Raw genomic sequence first — 24,791 nt, 5'->3', positions numbered from 1 at the left:
GGACTGGCATAAAACTGTTAGAATCATCTACAAAGTCTTCCTTGACTTTTTAAAACATGAACATAAGATCTCGAAAGAACCAGAAGCTCCATTCAGAGCTGCACTAGAACCCAGTAGAACATGCAGGCTGTGTGGTTCTCCAAGAAATGCCTCCCCACGCCATCAGTGGCCATCAGTGGCCGAGGAGCGTGACGGAGGCCGGGGGCGTGGGGTGAGCAGGGGGCCGGGGCTGGGATTCCTTCTTCCAGCAGGGCACTTCCTGGATCCCACGGCAAACACACTCACATGTACACCTCGGGATAACTCTGGGTCTCCCCAGATCACAGCGTCTGTGGAAAGTGAGGATTTCTAAATAGTACAAATATCACATGAGCGTGAGGAAGCAAGAGAAGCTGCGACTGTTCGATGTGAGAGCAGGCTGCTGACTGTCTGACCTGAAATACAGGGACAACACTCTGAGAGCACAACGGCTGAAACGACAGGGAGGCCATCCACAGCACATTCAAATATTGTGATGTTTAGTCAGTCATTGCTTTGTACTTTGCTCTGTCACTTCAGGACGTTAAAAAGTGTGAGATCCTGGTGCACTGTGGGTAATGAAGGCACTACATTATTAAAAGACTCTTCTTTTAAACAGGCAGGTCACAGCAGAGCTGAGAAACACTGCGTTAACATAAAAATCATACTTCAACACTGCTGAAACAAACAAATCCTTCATTATGAAGTCGGCTGGAGTTTTTCATTAAAACGTGCAATGAAATAAATAAAGAACGATTTGAAATAGAACAAATTAAAACTACTTTTTATCACAGCTCATTAAAAAACTGAAAAAGAAACTTAAATAAAATGAAATGCTGACGAAGAAAAGGTCAGAAAATCAATTACAAGTAATCAAACGTGCATGTGTACATTTCAAAAAGTTAATTAAAAACCAAATTACACACAATTTGACATCAGACTGCGAAACAGCATGAAGTGTCCATTTTATCAGGCTCCATCACACACACACACACACACACACACACACACACACACACACACACCACCATGCCACAGACATTTGTGATACTTGAAAGTGAAAGTAAAGGTCAACTGGTGACCTTTAATAGGAACCAAAAGCAAGACTGAAATGGATCAGTCAAGATGTGTGTGTGTGTGTGTGTGTGTGTGTGTGTGTGTGTGTGTGTGTGTGTGGGCGCTCCTCACGCCGTCCTGCTGCACACTGCGCGGTCTGCACTCAATACGTCCAGGCTGGGAAACGTGCACCACGTTTAATGTGCACAGTGCTCATGCACATCAGTTTTCATCATTTGGATATTTTCATTTCCAGTCCATCGAGAAGCGGATCCAAGGTTTTCCACATTCACTGAAAATGTCACCGAGCCACTGGATGCTGTTAGAGGAGATGGGACTCATGTATCCCGAACAACGACATGCAGAAAGGTACCGGCTCCAAATCATTCCTGGAGGAAGGTTCTAATCCTGAAACTCTGGCTGTTGGGATTAAAATATTTCTGAGGAAAATAAATGTCAGTGTAATGTCCCCCGAAGAAAATCCATACACTGTGTGTGTGTGTGTGTGTGTGTGTGTGTGCGTGTGTGTCATGCAGCTCTTCAGAAGTGAAGCGGGCAGCCTCATTATCGTGGCGCTGCTCTGAAGCGGGGAGGCGGGCGGCGCTCCGGAGGCTCGGGGCTGATGGGAGCTGAGTGGAGTACTAATGGCGGCGGCGTTCGCCAGGCCGGCCCTGTAAGTGGATTTCTACTGCGATCTGCTGTTTGTTTATTGGAGTGCCTGTTGTTCTGGATGCACTCCATAGAGGATACAAATTGCATTATTCACGGGAGGCGGGCTGGTAATGGCGGGGATGAGTGATGGCCCCAGTTTCTCTCCTGACAGGGAAGGTCGAGAGAGGAGCTCTATACAATTACACACAAGTTTGTGTTCGATCAGCGGAAAGCCGGCTGAAGCCACAGGCTGCGGCCGACCAGCAGTTCAGCAGCAGCGCCGCTAAATACATTTCACAAATTATATTCCAGATTCAGACGGCCCGTCTCGGGGGACGCTGTGTTTGGTCTGAACCGGTTCAGGACGAGCGACGCAGCGGTGGGACTGAGGTCCAGATCTGTTACCTGAACTTCATTCACCGCAGCTGAGACGGAGCGGGCGTCATCACACCTGGGACACCACCGCAGCAGGCTGGACACTCCCACACTCATGTCTACGGCAGGCGAAAGGGGCGGAGTTTGCAGCATCTGACCAATCACAGAGAAGGAGAGACCTGCAGAGCAGCTCATCAGAGGAGAAGTCAGTTATTCTCCAAAAACACGAAGGACTGAAACACGTCGCCACAGCGAAATCCAGAAAACTATCCGTTCTGCTCAGCTGTAGTTTGTTGAGATTCTATAATATTGATTCATCAGACGCTATTAACAGACGTTCACTCCTTCGTTTGATTGGTCTGCTTTTCACCTGGACAGCGCCATGAACCCAGCTGACCTGATGATACAACCAGCTCCGTGCACGTCTGCTGTGACGGTCACTGCTGTGGAAACAGTGTTTCACGCACCAACATCAACGTCACACACTCTTCAAACGTCAGAACACTCAATACGAACGAGGGACGGGCTGGAAACAACACTCGGGAGCATCACCGCTGGCAGAGGACGGCGGTTGTGTGTAACAGCCATACCGCGCATACCGCCATACCGCACAGCGGGTGTGTTAATGCTAATGGCTGGTTGTGTTTGGGGGACACACACACACACACACACACCAAAAGAAAGAACTGTCAACACTGACGTTCACATGCGTGACCTGGATGCAGAGATGTCTCTGAATGTCCTGTTCCGCTGTGTCCAGCTTGAAGACACAGCCCTTGTTTTCTCAGTTTACATCTGCGAATGTTAAAGAACTGAAGACAGGAAGACGAGTTCCTGGGAAGACTCCGCTGTCTCTCACTTCATTAAGTCACACAAACTCCAAGGTTTTACGTGAAATCCCTCCTTTAGCTGCTGTGTTCTTCAGTTCAGATATTTCCAGCTGGACTTTGAGCTCTATGGTGACACTGAAACCTGGACAGGATCCCAACAAGATGGTTTCTTAAAGGTACAAGACGCCGTGTGTCCCCTGCCAGGTGTCAGAGCAGTTTCACACTACAGTAAACTGACTTGTCAGCTTTTCTCGTCCTGTTAGCTTCTCGTTGTTTCTGTCTGCTTGCTGCCAACATAAATGATAGTGCAGCCTTCCCTGCTGCTCGCTGTGAGACACCGGGACGGACTCAGACTGACTGCCGTCTGCAGAACTCAGAGGAGCTGTACTAGAGTTGACTGAACACCAATATTTAACTCTTTAGGTCAGAAATGTCCAGTCCTGGTCCCGGAGGGTCTTCATCCTGGAGGGTCTTCATCCTGGAGGGTCTTCATCCTGGAGAGTCTTCATCCTGGAGGGTCTTCATCCTGGAGAGTCTTCATCCTGGAGAGTCTTCATCCTGGAGAGTCTTCATCCTGGAGAGTCTTCATCCTGGAGGGTCTTCATCCTGGAGGGTCTTCATCCTGGAGAGTCTTCATCCTGGAGAGTCTTCATCCTGGGGTCTTCATCCTGGAGAGTCTTCATCCTGGAGGGTCTTCATCCTGGAGAGTCTTCATCCTGGAGGGTCTTCATCCTGGAGGGTCTTCATCCTGGAGAGTCTTCATCCTGGAGGGTCTTCATCCTGGAGAGTCTTCATCCTGGAGAGTCTTCATCCTGGAGAGTCTTCATCCTGGAGGGTCTTCATCCTGGAGGGTCTTCATCCTGGAGAGTCTTCATCCTGGGGTCTTCATCCTGGAGAGTCTTCATCCTGGAGGGTCTTCATCCTGGAGAGTCTTCATCCTGGGGTCTTCATCCTGGAGAGTCTTCATCCTGGAGGGTCTTCATCCTGGAGAGTCTTCATCCTGGAGGGTCTTCATCCTGGAGGGTCTTCATCCTGGAGGGTCTTCATCCTAGAGGGTCTTCATCCTGGAGGGTCTTCATCCTGGAGAGTCTTCATCCTGGAGGGTCTTCATCCTGGAGGGTCTTCATCCTGGAGGGTCTTCATCCTGGAGAGTCTTCATCCTGGAGAGTCTTTGTCTTTGAATGTCTCGGTCCTGGAAGGTGTCCGTAATCAAAAGCTTTCACCATGGAGGGTCTCGGTCCTGGAGGGTCTTTGTCCTGGAGACTAGAATACACTCGTACTTCTCTTCACTACAATAAAAGGTGGACATTCGTTCTGCGTCTGTTTTGTTGAATTTTGTACCGAAGGTAAAGTCGGTTAGTCCGGTCTAGATGAGAGTATTCTAATAAAGTTTCTCCACTGGAGACCAAAGTGGGAGACCACCAGCTGGACGCTGCCATTATTCCAGCATGGCTGAAAACCATCATGGCATTTACGAGGAAAGAAGCTCTGACCTTTGGATTTGCGGTTTCATTATGGAATTCATCACTTCAGCTGTCAGTCATCTGAGTCGGTGTGGAGCCAGGCGTCGCTCTGCCACCGTCGCTCCGTCACAGCCTCAACAACTCACCGGAAGACGTGGACATCTGTAAAACCTGTCCTCACGCTTCTCCGTGTTCCGAGATCTGACTTTCCTTCTTTTATGAGGCTCAAACTGTGGAGGTATGTTTTAATTTGACACCATATGCAGTATAATCCTGTTGATATTTATGGGGCTGACCTTATTAATATTTGTGTGTTTTGATGGAAAAGGTTCAGACTGCCTGCAGTTCTCTCTCTCCTCTCTCCGCTGACGCCGTTTCCTAACGGTTTTGGCAGAAGACATGAAGTGATGTGAGAAACCAGCGAGGCCCTTTGTCACATCTCTGGGTCGGTAAGAGTCCACGGTGCAGCAAACCCTGGTGAGACAAACCACTGCCAGCAGCGGTGGTCCAGATGTCTGTCCAGCAGAGGGACGGAGGCTGTGATCCGTCTGCCAGAGCATCAACCAACGAAGGTTAGTTTTACCCTATAAAGTAAGATTACTATTGCAGCAACTCATCATCAGCAGGGTGAAACTGAGACCTCGTCCTCTCAGCATCATGAGCAGAAAATTAAAATACTCTGAGCATTAAAAAAAACAAACAGGCTTTGAAAGTTTAGAGTCATTTCAGTAAAGAGGCGCTGAGCGGTGAGAGGAGCTCTGTGACTGACTGAAGCAACCAGGCAGAGTTTCAGCCAGTTTTTAATCAATCTGGAGAACATGTGAATGTTCACGATTTACAACATTTATTCACTGAACAACATAAAATAAAACCAAGACTCTTTCAGAAGAAAGCGTTCCTGACTGACGCCTGGGAGCAGCGGGCTGCCCAGGGAGCTGATGGAGGTCAAGGGTCAAGTTCAGGGACCCACAGTCCACTGTGGGCTGAAAGCCTGGAAGCATCAGATCAGTCTTCTGCTTCTGGAACGCCGTGACTCATCTCGCAGTTGAAGGTCCAAACGTTGCATTCAAAGTAATGAAAGGTGAAATAGTTGCTCCTCACTTCAGCGGAGCGCCGTCTCCTCCTGGTGAGACGACCGGATTCAGCCCATTAGGAGAAAATAGAGTTTCACTCTTCTACTGTGTATCATGGGCTTTCCCTGAACCTTTGACATGTGCACTCAGAAACTTTCAGAAGGTTATTTTATGAAGCTTTAAAACTGAACAAAACTCAAGAAAAGGTAAAAGGGAAAACTGGCTAAAATAAGCAGAGCTGCTCCCGGTTCAGTGAGTGAAGACATGTTTAGATCGTTGAGATGCACAATGTTTGACGTGTGCTGATATCCGATAAGCCGATATGGTTCGAACAAAGTTCAGCTGATTGCCAGAGGAGATACTGAGATAATCTGCTGAACACTGACGACATTAAATCACAATCAGACCATGATCTGTAGTGACGGGGCTGTGGATGTTTTGTCAGGGATGAAGAGAGTTGAGGAACTTTCATACAAAACACACTGGCCCTCATTTATCAAACGGTCGTACGGCGGTATACGGGCGTACACCCGTCGTACGTCCATATGAAAGACGGTTAAGTTATTTATCAATTTGGTCGTGATCGTTCGGAAAGAAGAAATCTCACGACAGCTCTGACATCGTGTATGCAAGTTTCAGTCAGTGTGGACTTGCAGTGCAGAGCAGAAAAACGTGAAAATAATTATAAAGCACATCTCAAACACGCCATAAAGCACAAGCAGCACACATTCAGGACAGATTAAGAAAAATAAATAAAAAATAAAATGATGCCCTTACGGAATAGCTAATAAAATTCTTCTTTGTGGGATTAATAAAGGATTTTTAACTTTCAATAAGTCCGCTGGTCCATCCTGCCACAGAGAGGAGGCAGTTTTAACACAAAGACGCACAGCTGCTGCTGCAGAGCAGCTTCAGACGCTCAGACCCAGCGGGGGAAACGCTGCTGTTCCTGTTCATCCCCGAAAATGTGTGTGACTTTATTTACGCAGTTTTGCACAATATTGCACTGGCCGATAGAGTTACTTTTGATGCGTTTGCGCCACGAGAGGAGCTGATGTGGGAACCAGCAGAGGCTCCACTGGGTCTGAACGGGGGAGACAGGACCTGAAGAACTGCTACTGAAATGGAAATAAACTCTAAAGTTTAGCAAATGATTGATTTAATCAGTGATGTGATGCCAGCAGCCTAGAAAATAACATGAACTAAAGGGAGATTAAATACATACAGAGGACGTTTAGTCAATCATTTTAAGACTTCTATAAATTGTCTTTCATTGAAGCAGATCCGGCAGCGGGTGGAACGCGCCGCCCTCGGTGGCCTGAGTCCTGGGTCCTGTTCGGTCCTGTGTCCCATTCGGTCCGGGGTCCTGCTCGGCACCGGGTCCAGTGCTGGGTGTGTCTCGGTGGGACCGTCCCGCTGTGGGGAGGAGACAGTGTTAACATTCTTCGTGTTTATCAGTGGATACCAGTGTGGGTTCAAGACATCCTGAGCTGTTGTGGCATTCTTTCAGACTAATGTTGCTTTTGTTTTTGGACAGGAACAAACAGGAGGAGAACCCTCGTGATACGTTAGAATGTTGTGTTTTTAGAATGTCCATGGAGCAGAGGAGGGTTAGAACTACAGAGGTTTGATGGAGCCAGGCCATACGACTGCTGGACAGGAAGTCAGTGTTCCCCGGCCTGCTCAGACAGACAGAGGCCGGCACTGTCCGTGGTGCTGAGGCGGCAGTACAGACAGAGAGACTGCTTTGGAAACATCTGTGGACCATCTGGACCGAGACAGCGGTGTGGAAACCTGGCCTGTTAAGCTGGATGTGGTTTTCTTAGCAAAAGGAAAAGACTGGATCTAGACCTCCAGAGACGGTGTGGTGTCAGTGGCAGACTACACACTTCAATCAAAGCTGCCTGACGCTGTGCTGACATTCAAACCGCTGCGCCCAGCCCGTCCTGAGGAGAAGAGTGTCGGCAGCGAGCACTGACAGCGTGCACAGATTTGACATTTGCATCTATGAAGTCAGCGATGAAGCAGAAACCACCGGAGCAAGCAGCAGCAGCCGGACTCAAGCAGCAGGAGCCAGCGGCAGATTCAGACTGAGCCCATCACAAGGAGCACAGCAGTCGCCACACAAAGGCCCTAACCCACTCCACAAGTCTGGTAAGACAACGTTCCCCTGGCCCACAGACTCCTCATCAGAGGAATGAGGATAAGCTGAAGATGAAAATGTAGAGGAATGAAACATTACACAGTTTACCGAAGCACAAGTCAAGCCTCCTGCCAAGCTCAGGTTAGCTCAGGCTAACAAATGCTACTGTTGAATGGTCCAACTCATGTGGGTTTATTTTTGAAAAAGAGCTTTAGTGAACAGTTTCTGTAAGACACAGAACACACGTCTGTCACGTCTGTCTGGGTGTGTTTCACATTACTGGCCCAGACAGGTTTCCATCTCAACACATGAACATAATCCGTGAACAAAATACGATCTGGATAAAACTCCCATCTTATTCCGCCATATTTACAGTTCAAGCACAACCACGACACTCGCACATGCACCACCCAACCCGCCCGTGGCCTGCACATTAGCTCTCCCTGCTAACTGTCAGCATCGCCATCATTTACAGGGAAAACATCACAAAACATCCTACACAAACTCCATCCTGATAGACGGCCAACTTTTCATTTTGTTCAGCTCATCCTGCAACAGAGTGATTCCACTACCAGAGGTTGTTGGATAAACAGCATCAAGGTTTGTTTGTGATAAACTCAATACAGATTTTGTGTTGTTATTTGAGCCTTTTTGTTTGTTTGTTTGTTTGTTTGTTTTGGGGGGTCTTTGTGTGTACCAGCAGAAACGACAAAGGAAGAGATTATATTATAAATGTATTTCTTATTTCAGAAAGGTTTTACATTCCTAGATGTGAATTTATTCAACATGAACCTCTTTTTTTCAGTTATTTTCAGGGAGTTTGAACTGTATCTTAACTTGATTTGTGCCCACAGTGTTAATAAGATGAAAAACACTGAGTGGAATCAGCAGGTTTTGTGTATCCAGCTGACAGGCGTAGTGATGCTCATGCTGCCTGGTAAGAAGAGACACGGGTTCCACTGCGTCTCCGATGAAGTACTGTCAGTGTAGTGATCACAGTTCTCCTCTAAAACACCCAGTTCTATTCCGAGTGAAGATAAAAATAAAGAAGAAACAACAGTTATTTTCTCCAAATGAAGGTTGATGCTTCCTTTGCCGTCTGTTCCAGGGTCGTCCGGGTCAAAGCTCCAATCAGCCACGTTTACCGCATGAACAAACAGGCCCCCTCCCCTGTGTCTCCCAGACCAGCTCTGTGGGGGAGGGGGGGCATTATCTTCCTACTGAAGCATATTGATTTATGGAGTTCATAATCTGCAGTGGCACGGGGGGGGCTCATCCAGCTTTCTGAGACTTTAACTTTAATGAAGTCATTTATCTCAGATCTGAGGCTTTCCTATCACACACACACACACACACACACACACACACGCATGCAAGCAGCCTCTTGTCCCCTGATTACATATCAGGGTAAATCAGTGCCACTGCAGTATTAACATTGGAGATGATCCTGTTTTCATTTTCTCATATTTGAAACAATGTTCTGGGCATCACAGGCTCACATGTTAAAAAGCACCGCAGCACAGCCTTTATGGTTCACATTGAGGTGATTGTGCTGGTTTTCACATCCTGACTCTGTGTCTGCGTCCAGACTCCCTGTGTCTGGTCTCTACCTGATGTGTTTCACCTGTGCCTGATCGTCTTCCCTGCTGGCTGTGGTGCATGTGGGACGTCCTCTGTGTGTTCTGACTGTCGGTTCTTTGCACTGTCCCAGCCGGAGACTCCTGTGATCTCCAGGATTTTGTGTTTTTGGTGCTGCAGTAGAATAAGCTCCAGTTTCGACCACAGTCCACCTTCAGGACAATAACACAAGTTCATTTCTAGCCGCCATTAAGAAGTCATTTGAATTATTTTGGGGCTTTGTCCTTAATTTATCTAATCATTTGACACAAGAATTTTTCAGTTCAAACTGTTTTCACACTTTTATGTCTTTAACACAAGCTTTTCATTCAGGGGTGGGCAACTCCAGGCCTTGACTACTGACGTCCTGCGTGCTTTAGCTCTTTCCCTGCTTCAGTCTGATGCTGTTGTCTCCATCCAGCTTGTACCGACGCCCAGTAAGGAGCCCTCGTTGCAGTCGGGTGTGTTGCAACTTGAAGAGACCTGAAACATGCAGGTCAGTGGCCCTCGAGGCCCGGGGTTCCCTACTCCTGTTCTACCTGCTGATCAGGATCTTCTGGTTTCACTGATCAACAGATTTATGTCTCATCTGCATAACAGTGGAAGTTAATGGAGTGTTTTCTGATGATGTTCCCTAGGAAGCATGTAAAATGTGAAGAGTAGAGGTCCTAAGACAGAACCCGTGGAACTCCATGTTTAACTTTACTTTACTGCGTTTGTTCAGTTTAAATGAGTAAAACAGTTGTAATAACCTTGATGATTCTTGCTAAATGTCATGTTAGCATTGAGCTGATTAAGAGCTTGAATTTGGTGACCTTTAAATCCTTTGATATTTGGCAGACAGCCACCCAAGCTTTCATTACAGACGTGTCAAACTGACACTATCCTCTGTTTCATCCTCACATCTGTTAGCTGTTTATGTTAGATTAGCTTAAAAAAACATGGGGATTTATTGTTGCTTGTTTGCCAGTTGCTGTTCTTCTTCAAGATGTTAAAGGAACGTTTTGACAGGGAAGCTTTCCCTGTTGGAGGAATAAAGCACCATGGAAAGTTTTGACTTGTTGTTCTGTCAGCATTCAATCAATCCCAATAAACATGGCTGAGTTCTCATTGGCTGTTTGTTAAGATAATCAGAGAGCCTGAGCAGAGGGACATGTCACGGTGATGTTAGATGCTGTTGCTCCTCCAGGCTGGGTGAGGACACCGAGCGGAGAGGACACTGACATTTATCAGTGGGAGATCCCGTGCGTCGTCTCTTTAGCATTATCTTCATTCCACACATTGTGCTGTGTCTGGTGCCCCTGGTACTCCCGGTCCCGCAAGCTTTTGTGTGATGAAGAAAAGGATGGATTTGGTAAATCTCTGTCTCAGATCTTGTAAACCTCTGGCACCCAGTGTATCCTGCAAATTATGAATAATGCATGCTGCTCTGCACTTCCCATCTTGTTCGCACATGACCTATAGCCAAATGATTATGCAGATTCAGAGAAATAAATAAATAACCGAACGTTATAAATGGTCACCCGGGGCATGGGAGACTCCTCTGCATTCATCAGTCTGTGGGGAGGAGAATGAAGGCAGTTATTCTTCCTCTCACTGGGCTTCTTTTTTTAGTCAGAGTGATTGGTCTGAATTAACAGACTAATGTGGTGGCTGTTGTTTGCACAGCCATTTAAAATGTAATTATGTTCAGCCTGGCGTTCGGTGACGGGAGCTCAGGCCTGCAGCTCACGGATTAGGCTGCCTCAATAAACACTGTGATGCAGTGCACACGCATGCACGCACACACACACACACACACACACACGCACACACACGCACACACAGTTGCTTAGTATCGCAGTGTGTATCACACCTAACACACAGTTGCTTTTGTTTATTCTGCAAATAACTGAATTTTTGCTTCAAACTACCCATACAGCAGCACAAAATGGAGGAAAACTCGTGACTTTAATAAGAAAAGTGCACTGACAGTATTAAATTAACAGTTTTTCTAAAATGATTGCTGTGAACTGCTGCTGAAATAAAAGTGGTGGATTTCAGAGAAATCCGCTGCTGGGCCTTTTGTTCCAGCATCACTGAACGACGGCAGTCATGTGATCGCTGAGGCTCGTCTTTTCATCTTACAAAATCATTTGTGATAAAGTACTTTGATTCCTTTAAAGCCACCTGGTTAGAGTTAGATTTAAACTTAAATAATCACAGATCAGGGTTTCATTCATTGTGCCTCGTCCCTGACTGCATCTGGTAAAGTTTCACCAAACAATCCAGAGGTGTGAAGACAGCAGCTGGTCGTCAGCGAGGACGTCAGGCCGGATGCTACTGGAGAGAACGCCACATTCACCAAGCCCAAACACCTCGGTGCACATGAGGCTGGAGCTGGTCCTCCTCCAGCCTCCCCTGGGGCTCCGTGGGGGGTCTGCAGGGACAGAGCTTTCTGACATGAGGGTCTCGTCATTGAGACTTTAGACTTCTCTGATTCACTGAGTCAGGGCGGGATTTGTTGTTGTGTTGGTCTGGTGGGTTTTCAGCTTCAGGTGTTTAATGTATGTAGACTTCAACCCAAAACCTTCGTTTGTATAAGCAGTGTTGTAGATTTCAGTATTGAAAGAACTGATGAGGTCTGACGTTGTTCCACAGTAATTCTCTAAAAGCCTGGTTACAATGCATGCCTAATAAAACACAGAGGCTCTATATTGACAGAAAGCTAGCCAAACAGCATCTCTGTGCAGTCCAGATGACTGTGTGAAGATGAAGGCGGAGGCACAAATAAATAGCTCTGAGCAGAAGCTGGTGAACACACTGGTTCAGCTCCACAGAAAGCAAACTGACTGAAAGCCTTTAGTCAAACAGCTCGCTGGCTGTGGAGCAGCTTGGCCTCGTCACAGCGCTGTTGGTTTATTCAGCAGAAAAACAACCAGGTGATCGCTGCTCCAAACATTTCTGTTCACATCGTTTACTCTGCCGCCGATTTGAAGAGACGCTGGATCAGGTTCAGCTTCCCGGGAGTCGACAACAACAATGCAACGGTTTGTATCTGCTCTGCTGGAAGTGAGGCTGAGGTGGAGTCAGCTTCACACTCAACACAACCAACACTGTCTGTGGAGTCTACCTGTTCTCCCTGAGCCTCCGCCCACACCTGTCTGTCTGTCTGTCTGTCTGTCTGTCTGAAGTGCTAGAAAACTCCATCCTTGATTTCATCTTCACTTCATACAGAGTTTCGTATTTCATTACCTTGTGAAAATCTGTACAGGATATGGATAAAAGTACTGAATTACTTGAATTCCTGCGGACTGCTCATCTGTCCAGGTGAACCTGACTTCACAGGACCTGATCCAGGATCAGGACCTGAGTAAAGAGGTGTGGAAGATGGATGATGGAGAGGCGGCGTGGTGAACGAGGTGATCCTCAGGACTGCCGTCAGAGATGCTGAAATCTGAAGACTCGTCCTTGTCTGTTCCTGAAGACTGAATATGAACCTGTGTCTTCCACAGAAGCTTCCTCTGTTCACAGGGCGCTGCAGACTGGAAACGTCTCACTTTTCAAAGAGTGCTGATGCTGGAAAGGTTTACAGTGTGAGTGAAGCCTGAACTTCCTGTCTCTGCTGACGCTTGTCTCCATCCAGTCCTCCTGCCTCTGCTCTCTCCTTCACCTCTCTTCCCTCCTTTCTCTGAACGTCAGGGACTTCTCCATCTCTTCCTTCGCTCCACTCTGCGTCCTCAGTGTTTATCCATCCTTCACGTTCACACATGCTCCCTGACTCCACCTGGTCTTCTTCAGTCATCCGATGTCCACCTGCTTCCTCCCCCCACCACACAACACTGTCATCTGCAAACATGGAGACTCCTGGACCCTGATCCTGGATCTGTTGGTCTGCCTGGAAACAGGAAAGGTCTCAGATCTTCTCTCTTGTTTAATCATACCTCCATCTTCCACTTTAAAGCTGTCAGACTTCTCTCACACACACGACACATGACGTTTTCAGATCTTCATCCGGACACGTCAGCATTGAAACGAAGTGGGATTCGACACGCAGCATGGTCAGGGAGGGAAGATTTAAACTGTGATGTTGTGGTTCTTGTGGCATTCTTCTCTGGCCTAACAGTCCTCTGTAAGACAGAACTGCTGTCACATCAGCCTGACATGCTGACTGGATGGTGTGGAAGCCTCTCTATAATGACTCAGTGGTTCGGTTGATCTCTAAAGAGAGCCGGTGTCAGAGAGGAGCCTGCTGCAGATAGAGAACGACCTCTGAACTCCTGAAGTCACCCTCTCAGAAGGGAAGCGCCTGCTTATTGGCTAACAGATATGGACTGCATGACTTTCATTTTCAGCTGGTGTAGAGCTGCTGAGGGAAATTAAACTGTCACACGAGTCCCAGAGACTTCTCAGCCCATCATTGGCCAGAGAATATCTAATTCTATCTTGGAGATAAGAAGCTGCTGGTTCTGTTCATCTCCAATCTCTGAATGAACTCAAGAAAGGAAATGTCTGCTCCTCACAGAGGAAACTAATATCCTGTCCAAAGGTAGAGCAGAGCCAGACATGAGATTCAGAATTACTTTGGTTCCTCTCCCGGCAGATAGCGTTTCCTGTGATGATTATTCTCATGAGTTCTGTTCTCACGTGTCCTTGGACTCTTCTAACTCTGGAACTTTTGCTTTCTGATGAGTTTGGATTAAATTAGGATCATTTACATTAAACAAATAGAAGTTAGCTTCCTGAATACATTTTTTTACTGAGACTGAAATCAAATTATTCTGCTTTTCTAAGTGAATCATTGATGATTTCTACATATACTGAGGTGGTTTCTAAAGGAGGGTATCTGAAAGCACAGAAGGAGCCAGTAGTTCTTATGAAATGAGTAGAGACGTTAACTGGAGATCTTAGACCAGCTTCAGATGTCACACAAATCAAAGTGCAGTTTGGTCTTTAGAGGACGTCTCTCCTCGGTCAGCCTGTGATCACACTACAGCACAGATAGAAGAAGGAGACATGAAAAGACAGAACACTCAGGTATCTTAGTCCTCAAAACAAAGCTGGATTCTCCAACAGGAGCACCTCCTCTTCTCCAGGGGGTTCACCAAGGACTTCAGGATAAATGGACAAACTAATGCAGCACAAGAAAACAACAACTAGAAATAAATAAAAGACATATCAACAGTGCATGCAGAGACACAGCGCAATGCTCATCTAGCTGAAATTTACTAAACTGCACCTTAGTTTGAAAAAAATATTGAACAATCAGAATTGAATGTTTAATGCTCAGTTGAGAATTATAGTGAGGAGCAGTACCGGGAACAGTGCTGATGATTCAGGATTCACAGGAACCGTCCACAGGAGTCCAGTGGATGGTTCCACAGGACTCTGATCATCAGTGAGGGATGAGAACACAGGACAAAGTCCACTTCTGTCTTCTGTCCAGAGAGACCGGAAGAGTCCGGTCTCTCTGGACCTCTGTCTGTCTGGACTCTTCCGGTCTCTCTGGATCTCTGTCTCTCTGGACTCTTCCGGTCTCTCTGGACCTCTGTCTCTCTGGACTCTTCCGGTCTCTCTGGATCTCTGTCTCTCTGGACTCTTCCGGTCTCTCTGGACCTCTGTCTGTCTGGACTCTTCCGGTCTCTCTGGACCTCTGTCTCTCTGGACTCTTCCGGTCTCTCTGGACCTCTGTCTGTCTGGACTCTTCTGGTCTCTCTGGACCTCTGTCTCTCTGGACTCTTCCGGTCTCTCTGGAGCTCTGTCTGTCTGGACTCTTCCGGTCTCTCTGGATCTCTGTCTGTCTGGACTCTTCCGGTCTCTCTGGATCTCTGTCTGTCTGGACTCTTCCGGTCTCTCTGGACCTCTGTCTGTCTGGACTCTTCCGGTCTCTCTGGATCTCTGTCTGTCTGGACTCTTCTGGTCTCTCTGGACCTCTGTCTGTCTGGACTCTTCCGGTCTCTCTGGATCTCTGTCTGTCTGGACTCTTCCGGTCTCTCTGGACCTCTGTCTCTCTGGACTCTTCCGGTCTCTCTGGAGCTCTGTCTCTCTGGACTCTTCCGGTCTCTCTGGAGCTCTGTCTCTCTGGACTCTTCTGGTCTCTCTGGAGCTCTGTCTCTCTGGACTCTTCCGGTCTCTCTGGACCTCTGTCTCTCTGGACTCTTCCGGTCTCTCTGGATCTCTGTCCGAGCTGTTGATGACACTCTGAGCTCGGTGGACTCTCTGTCTTTACCATCGGCGGTTCTGCCGGTCAGCTCTTCGGTGCGGTCATAAAGAGAACAGCGCGAACGCCACACACTGCAGGTAAAAACTAAGGTACTCGTACCAGAGCTAGCTATCTGTAATTATCAATCAGTTTGTTACTGCGGCCTGGGAATAGACCTCAGTCAGCCAATCCTTCTGCTGTAAAGTGCTCAACTTCCACTAAATTGTTCAGACGTTCTACACTGATGAAAATTTATGGAGCATGCTGTACACATGGAATAGCTCCTGTGCCATGTCTCAACGGTTCCCCCAAGAAATTCAGACACAAATAAAACTCACTTGTAATTTTAGTCTTATTAAAAGTGGCTGATTTTTCCTAAAAGTGGTGAAAACAAAAGAGCTGTAAAGGAACATCTGGGATTTTACTATAAACAAAAAACTACAGCTGTGGAGCAATCAGCAGATGATCAGAGAACTCACTCTACCTGAAGAAATAAAGGGAAGAAGAATTGCAGCCTTCTTTTAATGCAGCCTGAAAGCGTCTCTTTTTACAAACTGTGTTGTGTAAGACAACTTCATCTGGTGGAAGTCCCGCCATGATATTCGCTCAGTGTCATTCGCCTGGTCATGACCGGCCTGCTGCCTCTGATTGGCTCTGCAGCCAGTGCAGATCCACCACATCTGGACCATCCACACAACATTCAGAGGGCCGTCACAACCTCACTAAACACATTAGATCATATTTGAATCTGTTTCAGGGTGATTTAATGTCTGTTTGCAGTAAGCTGCATCAAATCTTTCATACTTTAGTGCTGCTTTGAGGAAGGAAAAGAAAAGAAAGGAAAAGCTCTCAAAACTACAAAGAAAACACTTTATGTACAGTAACTAGAAGAGCTGTGAGGCGACAGAACCTCTTAAGAAAAGAACGATCTCCTGAAATGAAAGGGAAACATGTTGGACAGGCTGGATTGTCCAGAGAAAAATCTAAAATCTGACTTTTGAGGCTTCACTCTGTCATCAACAGAGGACGTTTGACACAAAACAAGGCTGATTGAGGAAAAGCGTTGCTGCTGGTGACCAAACCGACAGAACCAAGAGTAATGGAGGACTAACGAGTGAGAGCGGGGAGTGGAAGCACTCAGTCTGCAGCCGGCCTGCCTCTGTGGCCCTCCGCGGAAAAGCCTCACCAGCTGGAACACACACACACACACACACACACACACACACACAGTCTCGTATTTCTATCCTTGTGGGGACCGTCCATTGACTCCCATTCATGTCTAGCCCCTAACCCTGACCCTTACCCTAACCCTAACCCACACCACAACAAAGCCTAACCCTAAAGAAATGTTTTTGCACTTTTACTTTTTTCAGTAACAACAACATGGTCAAGAAAACACTGTTTCTCCTACTTAGGACCGGAAAAAGGTCCCCACAAGGCACGTCGTTCCACGTTTTGCTATCCTTGTGGGGACATTTGGCCCCAACAAGGATAGAAATACGAGAACACACACACACACAGACACACACACACACACACACACACACACACACACACTGTCACTATGTTCTTTTTTCTTGTGTCAGAATCATGTCAGTTCGTGGTTTGGAGGAGGCAGAAGGGGGCGCCAGAGAGCTGCTCGGTCCGGGTGTCACCTGGTCTCCAGGTGGAGGAGGAGAGCCTGGTTCCATCAGGAGGAGCCGCTCAGGGCGAGGATCCTTCGTCTGATCATTGGAGAGTTTGGTGGTAAAGTTGAGCTTGAGGTGGTTGAATGTTTCGGCCCGGTTCAGTTTAACCAGCATGTGGCGGGATGTGATCGATATGAACTGACACCGTTCTCTGATGTTGAAACAATTTCCTCTCATTTTGATGTGCTGACAGCGTTGCTTGAGGGGAAAGTCCAAGTTTAGCTTGTTTTAATGTAGTGTTCATTTCATTTCATTTCATTTAAGGTCTAAAACTAACCAGTCATTTGTCAACAGATTCAAGACCAGAGAAACCAGGGGTTTTGGAGCGTCCCCTGTTGCCGCCCAGGCTCATTGAGTTTCAGTGATTGAAGCTGAGACAGAAACACACTGGGCTCTGCAGACAGGCTTCATGAGGACCGGGGGACGGGGCAGAATGGATGTTCTTCACAGGGGTTGAATGAGGTCTGTGTGAGACTGCCAGATGTCGTTTCTTCCTCCTGGAGAGATCAGATCTGCAGCCTATCATTTTTCAGCCAGAAGAAGGAACTAATGGCCTGTTGTCCTTGGACAGCCTTCTTTCGCTCTGTTACCACACCGTTGGTAGCTTGTTCTCAGATTTCGTTGCCACTGTTAATCCTAAAACGCTTGGATTGACGATTGACAGACAGCAAAACTCCTCTGACAGTGTCTCACCCGCCCACTACCCGGTGGGGCGATGGACGGCTGCCTCGGTGTTTCGGTAGGCCCTTTCCTTCGGCTGTGGAAGTCAGTTTTGTGCCACAGCTCCAGTGGCTCGTCCTCCAGCGACGAGCTGATGAACTTTGACCCCGCTGCACTTTCCCGTCTGTGGACTGACCGGCCAGCTTGGCCGAGGAGGCCTGTGAGGAAGTGAGGCCCTCAGAGTTCACTTTATTTTGCACCGAACACCAGAACAGGTTCCTCCTACTGTGAGATGTTCTTCTTTTGGAGGCACTTTGGCAATGAAAGTTTCTGAAAGTCGGTCTCACAGAAACACTTTCCAACCGTCTGAAGTATTTTCCTATAAAGTGACTTTGCACTTGTGTGGAAAGGTTATTCCATCCATGGATTCCCACAACCAGCAGCATCCAGACAGACCATTAGCTCTCATTATCTCCAACCCATCAGCCTTTTGAAGGAGCAGCAGAGTGAGAAAAGGCCAGCGCCGCTGACAATGAAGGACGATTAGGACTCAACTGCTGGGAAACCTGGAGCTGTCACACTGAGTCAGCAGAGGTTCGGCTGGGAAGGAGGGAAGGACGGCATTTACTGACGAAAAACAAGAAACCCTGGCCTGTCCTGACATGCTGGGATTCCAGTGAGCAGCAGCTTTAGACGGGTGTGACAGTCAATCAATCAATCAATCAATCAATCAATCAATCAATCAATCAAACTTCATTTATGAAGCAAAGATATTAATACAATTAATTAGAATCAAAAGGAAACTGTGAAAGAACATCTCCAAATACACCAGTGAAGGGGGGGGGGGGGGGGGGGGGGGGGGGGGGGTGGGCTGGAGGTGTGGAGGCCTGCCTGCTCTGGCCTGGGCTGACCTTCCCACCAAGAAAATATAAAATATAATTATACATAATGAAAAACAAAAAGCTTAAAAAGCTAAACTAAATTCAGACTGCAACATAAATGAGCATGTATATAAAAGATAAGACAGAAAAAAGGTGCAGACTATTCAATCACACATCTTTATTTAAAAAATAACATATGCTGTCTACTCAAACATTAATACTCTCAAATACATCAACATCCAAACCAGATAACGAGAATCTGTCTCCGATTCAGCTTCAGCCTTTCTTAGTTTCACATCAACCTTCAACAACCTTGGAAATTTGCATATGAAAACATTTACCAATGTCGTATTAAGACGCTTAACAGACAGGAGCCATTAATACCAACTGTCACCCTCCTACAATGTGCAACTTCTAGATCCGTCCTCAGAAGGAACAGAATCAAGGCTCGGTTTGCATCGGTTAAAAGAAGAAGAAGAAGAAGAAGAAATGCCCTCAATAAAGACCATTAACAGTGATGTCTGAGCCACCATGACACAATCTGAAAACAACCAGCCTTAAATACAACGTAGTCGTCACATCAGCAAGATCCCAGCAAGGACAAGAGCCAGGACAGAAACATTCCCTGGTTCCTGATGGTTCCCAACGGCATCTGTGAGCAGAGAAACAAACAAGACATGTTGTGAAGACAGTTTTATGTTGGTTCATATCGCGCTGCAGTGTCTGCGTGGTGTGTGAATCCCCAGCTGCTCGTGAGCGATGTTGGAATGCAAACAGAGGAGAACGAGGTCTGAAGAGTTTTCCCTGGAGGTGGAGGCTGGAGGCAGGCCACCAGCGTGACCTCAGGGTCCCTGACTGCTGGTAGTCCTGATCCAGACGATGCTCTGGGACTGTTATAAACATGGCGGTGAGGGTCACGGCCTGTTTCCAGCTGAAGCATGTGTTCATGTGCACTAATGTATTTTATTCCTCTGTGTACTAATGAAACAGCCCTGCTCGGTGTTGCTAGGCAGAAAGTGGCAGCGTAGCCTTGTGAACTGCAGTTTGTAATTAAAGTTAAACCACTTCTAGAAATCCATCAGTCAGTCATCGTCACGCTCAGTGATGTTTTAGCCTGAAATATTTATATATCTGGTTTTGTTTGAGGATTTGTATTATTTAGCTGTGGCTGACGACAATACCATCTCTGATTTCATTAAAAAAGGTTAAACTGTTAGCAACAGAAGTGCAGTGGTGGAACAGTGGAGGCTGATACGCTGAATCATAGTCCTGAGTTTTATTTCTCAGGCTCACGAGGCCGATTCATTTTACACTCCTGAAAGATACCGTCTTTAACACATTTTGGGAGGGAAACCTTCCCCTTTATCAAATTAGGATCAAACTAGGGTTGGGGAACTGTTGGCAGCCACCAGAACCTTATCTGCCAGTGCAACACGTGCACTGTACGACAGAACAGATGGAAAAAGCCGTAATGTAAGGAACAAACACCAGGAAAAGTCTGGCAACGTGAAACTCAGCACAAAACAATGTCCCCTCAATGCATTATTTATTTTTTTCTCAAATGAAGCACGTATTCAGAAAAGTTCCCACAGGGAGAGCTGGCTCGTGGCGGCCAAGCATTCATAGCGACGTCACTTTTTGATCCTTGGATGTCGGCTCTTCCTGTCATTGTGAAGCAGAATTCATCAAGCGGTGGATTGTTCTCCACTAACAGGGAACGTGAGCTGGTTTAGACCGTCGTGAGACAGGTTAGTTTTACCCTGCTGATGATGTGGTGTTGCAGTAGTAATCCATTAGATTCAGTCCAAAATGACCAAGCGGTCAGGATAATAATAGAGCCTGACCTCCACGCTGTGCAGCCGGGGGTTTCCCTCTGCTAAGCCCTGAGCTGGCTCTGCAGCTCTGACTGGCAGCAGGACTTTCTCCTGGACTCCTGCTGTCAGTCGCTTGTCCTCAGAAAGAAACTCTTCCTCAGTCCATCTCTAAGCTGGAAGCTTGAGCTTCTTCTGCACAGACATAAACCTTTGACCATGGACTGACAGACACTCGAGCTCATTTAAATTCCTAAAGTAGCAAAAGGGAAACAAAGCTCTGACATCGATCGTGTGGTTTAGCTCTATGAATGAACTGTACCTAAAACTAATGCCCGGTCTGACTGAGAAGACAGACTCACTTTGTGTCGCCCTGCTGTAGTTTCACTGCTGATTCCTCGTCTCCATTAAAGAAAAGGCCTGTGTCTGTCGTCCACTTTTAAAAGTTCTCGCTCTGCTCTTTTTCTACATTGAGTCACAGCAGGTTAAGTTAGCTAAACAGGAAGTGGATTTACTGGGCTGATTTTAAGGAACTCAGTGGGATGTTATTCTTTTTCAGAGTATTTCTTTAGCTCTCAAGCTAAAGCTGTGTCGAAAGCTTTTTATGATATTTATGTTTTTATTTTCCTGCTTGAGAGAAACATGTTTACAGGAAGGACACAGCCATCGCCACGAGCTGCTCGCCGTCATGCGGCCATCTTAGCTTTCTAATTAACATTATGGTCCTTTAGACCAAGAAAAAAACAACAAAACTTTGACGGTCATTTTCTTCTCAGTCATCACCTGGTCTGCTCCGTTGCAGCTGGAGGCTAACATCTGGGACCTCATCTGGACTCACCTGACCAGAGGTGGTGATCACGAGGCGCCCGGCACAGATCTGGACCGTCGAGGCCGGACTGGACTTCCAGGCTGCTGATATGCTAGCTGCTGGATTGCTAATGCTACGTATGCCGTGGCTGCTATTCGATGGTTTTCAGCAAGTCTCAAACGGGGTCCAGAGGACGGATCAAAGGCCAGCGGAGGGATCGACTGGATTCGTTGATACTCGATCAATCAAAAATCGCTCAAATCTGTCCCGATGTGATAGCCACCGATCCGATCGGCACAGCCATGCAGATGTTGTCTCAGCTGGTGTTATTTATCTGCCGGCCGCTCGTGGAGCGGTTTGAACTGATCAATAAATACAGATGGCTGCGTTCATTCATCCAGACCTCTGGATCAGATGAATGGAAAGGCGGAGGATCTGGCGGCGGTGACGCCAGGCCCGCCGGCTCGGTACGGCCGCCGAGCGGAACGTGGCGCCGTCTTATCGGCGCTGCAGCGGAGTTCCCGCCGTGTCTGGAGAGCAGCTTTGATGTGTAAATCAGGTTGCTCTGTCACTTCTGCAGATGACTCAACGCTGTCTTCCTCATCAAATCCTCCAAACAAGGGAATCCAGGGATTAGCCCCGGCTAAATGTGCTAAGCTTGTTTGATAATCACGGCTCCGTCCCAATCCCCGCTAATGAACAATGGATGTGATTAAATTAATCTGGGCAAACGGCGGCGAGGACCCATCGACACGATCAGCATCACATGAAAGGATTGTTCCTGCCGCATTTCATGGCCTCTCAGGCGCAACACGGAGTCGTCTGGATGCGACTCGAGGAGGTTCTCCTGTGAAATCACAGCCCCAGCTGACTGGACTCCCAGCAGACCGGGCTTTATCGGAGCTGACGTGCCTGAGGGATCATTCCTGTTCTCCACACGGAGCGCCGGGGACAGTCCAGCATGTCCATGAGGTCCAGTCAGACCTGAGGACAAGGAGGAGCTCAGCTGTGACTTCCACCCTCCGGCTGAGATTATCAAAGCCAGAAAGAAACACGATGATTTAGTGATTTGACTCCAGAATCTCCAGCAGTGCTGAGAAGCTTTTTTTTGTTTTTTGTTTTGGGGTGTGATGAAGTATCCGATCTGATTTCTGCAAACACATTCTGTTTCCGAGAGTGTGTTGTAGTTTTCCAGACGTACTTCCACGTGTTTTCTGGGTTTTCTTCACTCACCTCTTATTCCCATTTTATTTGGACATTTTTTTCATTTCATTGGACCTGAGAGTTGGAGGTGTGGAGATCCCGCTGCCATAAGCCAACAGAAACAGTCTCATGACTGGATTTTGTCCTCTTTGTTCTTGATATCTCTGATGTCATAATCCCTCGTATCTGATTCTCCAGATCAGAATGAATTTTTTGTTCCTTAAAGCTGTTCATTTCCCCTTCTGTGCATTGATCAGTTAACCCGTTCCTGTCAGAAGTCCATTTGTCCTAATGATCCTTGGGACAACTGAGCAGGATTACTACTGCAACAACACATCATCAGCAGGGTCAAACTAACCCGTCTCACTACGGTCTAACCCAGCTCACGTTCCCTATTCGTGGAGAACAATCCAGCGCTTGGTGAATCCTGCTTCACAATGACAGGAAGAGCCGACATCCAAGGATCACCCTCACCAAAGCCGATCCATTTTCCTAAAGCTGTTTCTTTAAATATTCTTAGCTGTTTTACCGCCGTGTACCATATTCCTCTGGGGAGTAAAATAACTGTTTTTCAGTATTTGGACTGGCATTCCTGGTTCCCCGGTACCAGTTTGGGGCGGTCTGACGATGCAGGGATTTCAGTGTCTTTCCGTAGAGCTATGGACTCATTATTCCACCAGTAGAGGAGTCGGTGCAACTGGGCTGCATAGAAATAACCTTTTAGATTTGGCAGCACCATCCCTGCAGAGATAAGAGTATAGCAGACATGGTGAAGTATTCCATTTTAAAGCCCTCATCCTCTCATTAAATGTTATTGGAAATGTGAACCATCTATGGATGTTTTACTTCATATTATTGCCTATTTCATCATAGCATTCCTGATACCGTTCAATTGAACTTTTAATTTTTTTTAGACTGCAGCGTAGTGATGGGTTTGCCTCCCAGGTTATTCCCCATTTCTTGCGTCGTTGGTTTGTTTTATAGTTGAACATGAGTATTTTCATTTTGAGTGTGTTTATTTTATAGCAGAGTGTTTTCTGAATAATTTCAGGATTTTCATTTCATTCCAAAGTCTTTCTGGGTCTGACAGGCCGATCATTATATGGTCTGTGAACAGATCATGATATTAGTTTTTGATTGGTCCTTTACCACGTCAGGGACCAGAAGGACTGTGATTGGTCGTCTACCGCGTCAGGGACATGCTGACTTCATGGTGTTGATGGTGTACTGACTGTGCTCTTTATTGGATTGCTGTTAGATCGAGAGTGTCCAGGGCAGGGAAAACCTCCACAAAGCTCTGGACCAATCGGATGGTCTGGACGGCACCATACAGGAAGTAGCTTCTGGCCCACTGCGGCGGTCTGTGGGCGTCACCTGAAACTGAAATTTGCAGTTCCAACCTAAAACAGATCACCACGATGCAAGCAGACAGCCTGAAAATAATCACTACCAATAGGTTTCAAGTGATTTCAACAATCCTTCTACGCCCCCTGGTGTTATGAGGGTGAACTGCTTCACGGCGCCTCCAGGCGACACACTGCATGACGTACTGTGGACAAGAAAAATACGGGAATGGAAGATCAAGACAAATCAGACCTCGATGAAAAGCATCTGGGAATTTATTCAGGAAACAGTCATTCACTGTTATCAGATCACCATCGGAAAAACATTTTTTAACAGTGAAAGAGTTCAAATATATTCTGGAGAGGTTCCTTGTGTTCTGTGAGCAACAGTGAGTCTGGAGAACCACAAGAGCCAGAACACGTTTGGGAAAAGGAAAACTTTAAACCTGAGAAGCATGGAAGTCCAGCTAGAACCAAGCCATTCCACTAGGATTCTCATGAGTTCATTGTACAAATTCATTGTTTCCTGGTTTTATTTTGATCAGTTCGTACTCATGGGGCTCGAGTCTGAATTCAGAGGTCCCGTCTCTGACTGTCTCTTCGTTAATGTCCCTTCATGTCTCTTATTGTTTCTTACTTTCTCTCCTTTTCCTCCTTCTGAAAACCTTTTCCATCTATTTTAACTACTTCCCCCTCTTTCTGTAAATACGTGTGTGTGTGTGTGTGTGTTTTGCTGGTTGGCTCTGACAGCCTCTGAAGAGCCACCTGCTCGTCTCGGGCGGTGATAAACTGACGCAGTGAGATCCTGATCCGGTCTGCGTACCAGTTCAACAACACCACTGAATTTTATTTTCTTCTTTTGTTGTTCGGATAATGACAGTGTCCAGAAACAGCAGCAATGAGGAGATTACATGTAAGGCAGAAGACTAAATTAAATTAAAATGAAACTGTATGATGGTGAAAGGAATACAGAGAGCTGCTGGTGAAGCG

The 24,791-nt window shown here is 46.9% G+C and overlaps 1 long non-coding RNA gene across 1 annotated transcript; it reads right to left on the bottom strand.

The window, feature by feature from the left end:
• Positions 1-9,787: 9,787 nt before the first annotated feature.
• Positions 9,788-24,219, bottom strand: LOC115397315 (uncharacterized). The gene is made up of 4 exons (XR_003932452.1): positions 24,209-24,219; positions 21,121-21,126; positions 14,168-14,171; positions 9,788-9,931 (listed from the first exon to the last, which is right to left on the bottom strand). It is a non-coding gene; the product is annotated as an uncharacterized LOC115397315 (long non-coding RNA).
• Positions 24,220-24,791: the final 572 nt, after the last annotated feature.

The sequence above is a fragment of the Salarias fasciatus genome, chromosome 11, assembly GCF_902148845.1.
Source record: "Salarias fasciatus chromosome 11, fSalaFa1.1, whole genome shotgun sequence".
Classification (NCBI taxonomy): domain Eukaryota; kingdom Metazoa; phylum Chordata; class Actinopteri; order Blenniiformes; family Blenniidae; genus Salarias; species Salarias fasciatus.
The sequence above is the reverse complement of the archived record's forward strand: the minus strand, read 5'-3'. Positions and strand labels throughout refer to the sequence as shown.